We start from the raw sequence: 7,172 nt of genomic DNA on the forward strand, positions 1-7,172 counted from the left end.
TTTATTTCCATGGTAACATTTATGCCATTAGGCAAAGACATTTCAACAAAGATGCCCTTTCTGAAACAGAAAAGTACAGCAAAAATTCATTTCACCTAACTATAAACACTTATAAGCACATCCTTTGGGAGTTTTCTTGCCCCCAAACTCCCTCAAGAGTAGAAATGAGATAGAGGTACCTCCAGAGATGGTTAAATCCAGCTACTCTCTCCATCACTCCATCAGCTGCAATGGGTCCCTGCTGAGTAGATTCTGTCTCCACCTGGCATTTATCACCCATGCTCTTTAGAGCGGTGATGTATCTTTGCAGCACCATGTTGGTTGCTGCCATGGATATGATGCTCTTGCCTCTGAAGAAAGGTGAAGATCCTAACAGTTCATTATATAATCCTATAATCACGTGTATAATCATACATAACCAATAATCATGCACCCATGGACATGGTCAGTGTTTAAGAAAGGTTAATGTCTTCATTATGCTTTGAGTATGTACTTGCTGATGAGTGTGTGATACTTAAAGACATCTGTTGAGCCGGTATAATGAGGAGGTACCAATGTAAGTACCAGTAAACAGAGAAAATAAGTAGTTCTCTGGAACCATTCTTTTACCCTGTAGTTATTTTCTTGGATGAAGGAACTATATGCTGTCCTTCAAGATGGAGTGGGTCTTAGGGTCTTGCTATGACCCTCGATGAGTTTTCAGATAAGCCTTATGTTTTTCTCTTGGAAAGGCTTTTGGAAATGTTATCGTATTCATTTTATTTTAGCAATCACACTTTAAGAGAACAGAAAACTGTTTGAATTGATGGCTTTGGCTTCCCAGAGGTACTGTGCTGTCATGTCTGATACCCCTCTGAGACTTCAGGTGACTTAAATGTGTCACAGGACCCTGCCACTATTTTCAGAGGCTTGTCACTTCAGTGTGGGATGGAAGTGGAGTTAAAAATGTTTGAGAAGAATATACACTGCAGTCTCTTACTGTCTGCATTTCTAGGTTTTAATTCTTTAACTGTATGTAAACTCTTCTTCAAAGCTTGGGTACTAGTAGTACAGAACAGGATCCCTCCAAGTGATTTTATACAGGTGCATCTGGCCATGTCATTGAAGACTCACTCTGTTAAAGGTCCTTTGAGGATCAACAAGGTTTCTATATTGGAGAATGTGCTGATGTGGCTCTTCTGTCAAACGTCAGATTTTTGATTCCCAGTCCTTTTCATATTCTCCAACCTGTACTCCTGATGTGGCTTCCCAAGTACTTTCAATCTTAGGGTCTAAATAATAAACCACAAATGGTTTATTTATCTAGTTGATTAATCAAATGGGAGATCAAGAAGGAAATGGGGTTCAGAGTCCAGCCAGCTTCCTCTCCTCCTTGCTTCTTCATCCCCCAGAGCCTGAACTTCTCTGCCTTCTGTATGCCCGTGTGCCTGTGAAAGCAGAGTCTGCACTTACCTGTGCACTTAATAGATGCTCTCCCATATTGCACCAACAGTTTGCAAAGGATCTGATAACCAGTTAGGAAGATACATGGACCAGATATACATCTCATTAGTGGGAGTGGAAAAAAAGGAAGTAACTCATTTTGCTACTTTCTTACTTGTGAGCTCAAAATCTTCCCTTCCTTTCTTTTCTTGTTCTTCTCTCCTCTCCCTTTTCCTTGCTGTCTCTAGACTGTGTGACTCTACAGCAGAATAGTTCAACTCCCTTTTACAAGTAATGCATTCAGATTAAAATTTTCCTAGAGAAGAAAGATGAAAATATATGGTGTGTCAAATCATATATTTTATCTGTCATCTAAACTGTACAATTTTGTAATATCCTTTTATATTTTATATTATCATGCATTTTAGATACAGTGCTGCATATTTCAGACACCTGCTGTCTGTGACGTATTATACTAGATTGACTCATGCTGCAACAACTTCTCAGTTATTTTTATCATCTCATAAAAGGATAAGAACTACATCCCTTTGCTGTTGCTTTCTTTGCCTTGCACTACCTAGTAGAAGCCATGGAAATAGACAAATGGTCTTTTCCATAACCACGTGGATAGAAAGAAAAACAGGAAATGATCTGAATCTGAAAGTGTCTGTGCTTCTGAAATAGTGTTGTATTTAGTTTCTAATTTTCCAGGTATCCCAGAACAGCCTCCCTGCAGCTGTAGTGCATTCTGTGCGCAATAAAAGAGTTATACACTCTTGGTCTGACTCAGCACTATTTGCTGGAAGCTTAATTTTGCCCATGAGCCCTCTCATTCCTCTGTGGGAGTGTATGTGTGATGCAGGGAGAGATGGTACCATATGAAGAAACTCCAGGGCTTGTGCTGAATGCTGGACTCTTAGTCCACATGAAGCTAGGGTGGTGTGATTTATACAGTGGATTTATATACGTGGATTGCACTGAATTCCTGTTCATATTGAGCTATTGATGGTGGAAGCCATTAATCATGTACCAAAATTGATAGGCAGTGTTTTAAGACCACTCTGTACACTTGAAAGTGGTCTGACAGAGTAGAAGGCAAAGGACAAAAGGGTGTGAAAGAAGATTGCCAAGGAAATGGCATGAAGCTGCAACAGGAGAGGTTCAGGCTGGATATCAGGAAAATGTTCTTCACCGAGGGGGTGGTTGGGTACTGGAACAGGCTCCATAGGGCAGTGGTCATGTCACTGAGCCTGCCAGAATTCAAGAAGTACTTGAACAACATTCTTAGGGTCTGATTTTTAGGTGCTCCTGTGTGGAGCCAGGAATTGGACTCTATATTCCTTGTGGGTTCCCTCCAACTTGTGATATGCTATGATTCTATGACCTGCCTGGTGGAAGTCTTAAAAGGAGCTGGGTAAGTTGAAAAGTCTACTGAAGTTTCATTTCTGTTGGACTGTAGGTAGGGCAGAACTCTGGCACTGAGAGACACCTGAGACAAATGAGATGGAAAGTTCTTTGTCTGTAGCTCTGTTTATAACCAGTGGCCTTTTGCGTATTCATCAAGTCTCCTGCTATGTTGAAATATTCATGGCTTATAAGATTAATTGCCACAGGGAGATGTAAACTGCTCCAGACACAATAAACAGCATTTTGGCCCTTTCTCTAAGCTCACCTGAAATGTTTCTGGTTTCTTTGATTTTTGAGCAAGTTTCTTCTTCATTTCATCCAATTTGAAAAGCCAAGAAGAAAATCCAAAGTTAAGTATTTCTGATACATGAAACTTCAAGAAGTACTCAAAATCTGTTGAAAGAACAAACTGCTGCAACATTGCTGGCTAGTCTCCCATCTCAAGAAACACGAAACAACACTACGTCTTTGGGATACTTACTGAAGTACAATTATACTGCTTTCATACTTGTCCGTCTGTGATTTAAACCCATAAAAAGTAAAGATGGTTCAGGCTTCTTGTTTATAAAGACCAGGTAACACTGCTGGATAGGCTTTAGCCATAGAGATAACACAAAGCTGTAATTTCCATTTTGTACTCTTCAGACAAAAGGGATGGTGGATGGGGATGAGTGGATTCAGGGGACTACAGCAACACAGCCCTGGAGATTAGACATCAGGGATGCTGACAGAGCAAGCACAGCTCAAGGGATAACAGGATAAGTAGCTTCTGCCAATTTGTTTCAGACAAATTGTCGCCCTGCTATGAGATGCTTTGTAGTCGAATAAACAACTCTTCTCCTAGGAAAGACCAAACAAACCACCCGACAGCTTCATATGAATGCTTGGCAGATGTTAACAGCCTTCAATAACCATTCAGCTCATCTGGACTATTACAAAATGGTGTACATCTTCATCATTCTGTTGGTCATCTGGTGCTCCAGAGCTGGTGCTGGACCCCATCCTCTCCCGCCCGAAAACGAGAACTTTTTCCTTCCATCTTGCCGACAGCTGCATTGCTTCTTAGCAATCTGTAAGTTCCTACTTAGACTATTATTCACTCAACTGAAAAATGAAAATTCAAATTGGAAGTGTTTAGTTGATTTCTAAATGTGTGCCCTGGAGGAGGTTCTCCATTTAGTGGAATCTGCCAGAAAGTAAAATAACTCAGAGACTTCTATATAGTCTTGTGGGCAGGTGGGCTTTAGACAGCATGAAGATTAAACTGCAAAACCTAATGTAATGATGCATTTTTATTGCATCCAAAGTAATTTTTTCAACCAGCTCCAGGATTTTACTTTCAAAGAAAATATAGCTTAGTTTAAAATTAAAATAGATTAAGTGCATCTGGGGAATATGTACCAGTGCACATCTACTCTTCTAAAGTAAATTATTTCATGCTGTTTATGCTGGCTAAATAAAAGTGCATGTAAATATCTCCATTGATACACATATGTTGGTTTTATATTGCACAAAGGAAGAAAAAAAAGGGCTTGAGAAGGCAAATTCCTGAAACAAAAATCAAGCTAATGGCTTCCAAGTAAGATGTTAGTAGCACTAGCAAAGAGTTAGAATAGCAAAACCTCTCTATCTTACTGTTTATTCTTTTTTTTTTTTTTTCAGATCCTCTTCTTGTAACATCGGATGCTAAGTTTTACTGACTATCTTGCCTGAAAAGGCATGTCTTGGGATCAGCGCTACCTTGATAGACTTTATAGCTGATATTTGTAAAACTTGAAAATGAGCACGTCATTATAATCACCTCATCCTAGGATCACTGGCATTTTAAGGTGTAATGAAATAGCATTCGTGTTATTCATCTAGTGGACTCTGAGGCAGTGATGCCAAATGGAGACAAAAGTATGCACTGCTGAGTGATGCCAACACGTGGGGCGGCTTGTGTTCAACTCTTGTTTTAGTGCTGCACCACGAGTCCATGCTCCCCAGCCTACCGTGCCTGGCAGCTGAGTGCAATGACACTGGGTAGCGATGAACAAGGTGTGGGGAAATGGCATTCTGCGGGGACAGCCGAGGTGTGCAGGGCAGGGTGATGAGTCTCTGGCTGTTTGCAGGGTCCTTGCTCTGATTTTCCCTCAGTGGTCTTTTCCAATATAGCTCTGTTTTGGGGTACATGCTGATTGGATGGCTTTGTGGTGGTGGTGGTCTTCTTCTTCACAAGTCCCTTTTGAAACTTATTTAAATGAGTAGTCACAGGAAATTAGCTTAGTTTTATGTTCCAACATGAGCTGAGACAAAGTATTAATTTGACAGCTGGGCTCTGCCTCTATTGATTTTATATTCCAAGTGCAAGTGCAGCTCTTTGGGGCAAGATACAGTTCACAGAAGCTGGAATTATGGTTATAGGTGATTAGTATGCAGACCATGGACAGCTGAGGTGAGAAGAATTGGCCCAAAACCAAAAATGTCCATCATCTTGGGGCAGGGAATGCTTTGCTATGCTTGGTGTTCTGCTCAACATTATCCCTAATTTCCGGTTCGGGCTGAGTATGATGGGCCAGAGGCAGACAAAACACAAATGTTCTCTCAGTACAGATCCCATTATTGCTCAAACTCACCTTTGGATGCCAGATCCCAGCCCCACCCAAACAGCACCTCCAGGCTCTCTCATTCACTCAACCCTGACTCTAATTGTTGGCTTAGACTGAAACTTAGATGCCTCACCACAAAGATTCTCCTGACACAGATCACTCTGCTGCTCCAAATTTCCCGTGTTTACCTGATGCCAACTCCACTCCAATGCACCTCTACACTCACTTTTTCACTCAGTCTTAACCCTAATTTTTGTCTGTCACTGGGACTGGGACATCCCCATCTCAGGCCCATATGATAAGTTTCTTTCACCACAGGTTTCTTTATTTTTGTAGCTTTTCTTTGTTTGCCCACTCATTTTAATTGATTAAACATTAAACAATTTTGACCTTCTGTGTTTAAAATGGTAGTTATCCTCTTGGGCTTTTTTCCTGTCCATTGTTTTTGTGAGACAAAACTCTTCTGAAATACAGTTGGTTGCACTGACACAAGATGCCCACTCCACTAACACCAAGTGGAACACACTATTGTTGTGTGTAGAGGAGGGCTGAATATGAATCTGAAAATGTCACTTGGTTTTGTTGCATGGTACAGAGCAATATCTGTTTGCCTGAGAAATGGGGGAAGAAGGCAGCTGTGTTTGGCCTTTATGCCTTACCCATTTTTCTCGAAAGCAGGGAACTGGCTGTGTGATCTGCAGGGATTTCACTGAATGAATGCAACCTCCATCTGTTCAGTGATACCAGCTTTCTAAGACTTCTGATGGGGAAGCATAAGAGGAACTGACTCTCAAACAACATTAGGGTCACTCTTTTGAGTAAGCTCCACTCATGTAAGCAAAAGTAATAAAGTTGGTCACTAACTCTCTAAGAAGTGTCCCTTCTTGAATAAAAAAGCAAAAGTTGACCATAAGAGAAATCTAGAGACAAATCATTTCAGCTTTCCTGTAGACTCTGTATTTTACTGGTTCATTATTTCAACATCCCTAGTTTCAGCTTTTGCCATTTGTCAATGCACATGCCCAGCAACAGCACTCAAAATAAATTTACAGCCATCCTTCTTAAATGGGTGTCTGTTACCACAGAAGATAGCTTGAAGGACCTAGATCCCCTTGGTACTTTGTCGTGATCTGCTCTTGTTACTATAAACATTAAAGGATGTCAGACTAGCATATTTCCCAATTTGCACAAATTCTAGAAAGATTAAAAAAGAGACTGTACTATGGATTTTTTCTACTGCGATTGATGTGGCAATTGCATGCTGTATTAAAAAAAATAAAATCCTGAAGACCTGTACTAACAAAAGCTGAACACACTAGTTTGCAAACAGCAATTAAGAAGGAAAAAAAAATAGAGAACTAGTGGTTTTCCAGCTGCCAAATGCTATCCAGGGCTTATTGACTATCTGATTAGAATGAAATGGAGCTGAAATGCAATTGATTCAGGAATAAACAATGCATCTACTTAGGGTGATGGCCACAGAAAGCGTAAGTGGTGAATGAGTCCCAAGTCAATTTATCAGGGGTTTCTACAGCAGTTGCTCATATATATTCAGTATCGTCTCTCAGAATACACCTTCTCTCAGCTCTGTACAAAAATGCAGCTTCCTACTCAATCTTTCTGAAATTGAAAAAGGTCCTGTATATATCACAAAAAGTCGCTCATCATATATCCAGCAAGTGCTCTATTTAGAGCAAGGAAAACAGCATTAGCCTTAAAGCTAATTTGCTTACTTTCTCTGTACTTCTTGGACTA

The 7,172-nt window shown here is 40.4% G+C and overlaps 1 long non-coding RNA gene across 1 annotated transcript; it reads left to right on the plus strand.

The window, feature by feature from the left end:
* The first annotated feature begins 224 nt into the window (after positions 1-224).
* On the plus strand, positions 225-6,749 carry LOC308192033. The gene is made up of 3 exons (XR_013948504.1): positions 225-360; positions 3,674-3,901; positions 4,492-6,749. It is a non-coding gene; the product is annotated as an uncharacterized lncRNA (long non-coding RNA).
* The last annotated feature ends 423 nt before the right edge of the window (positions 6,750-7,172 follow it).

The sequence above is a fragment of the Anser brachyrhynchus genome (assembly GCF_964034855.1).
Source record: "Anser brachyrhynchus genome assembly, chromosome: 3".
NCBI classification, from domain to species: Eukaryota; Metazoa; Chordata; class Aves; order Anseriformes; family Anatidae; genus Anser; species Anser brachyrhynchus.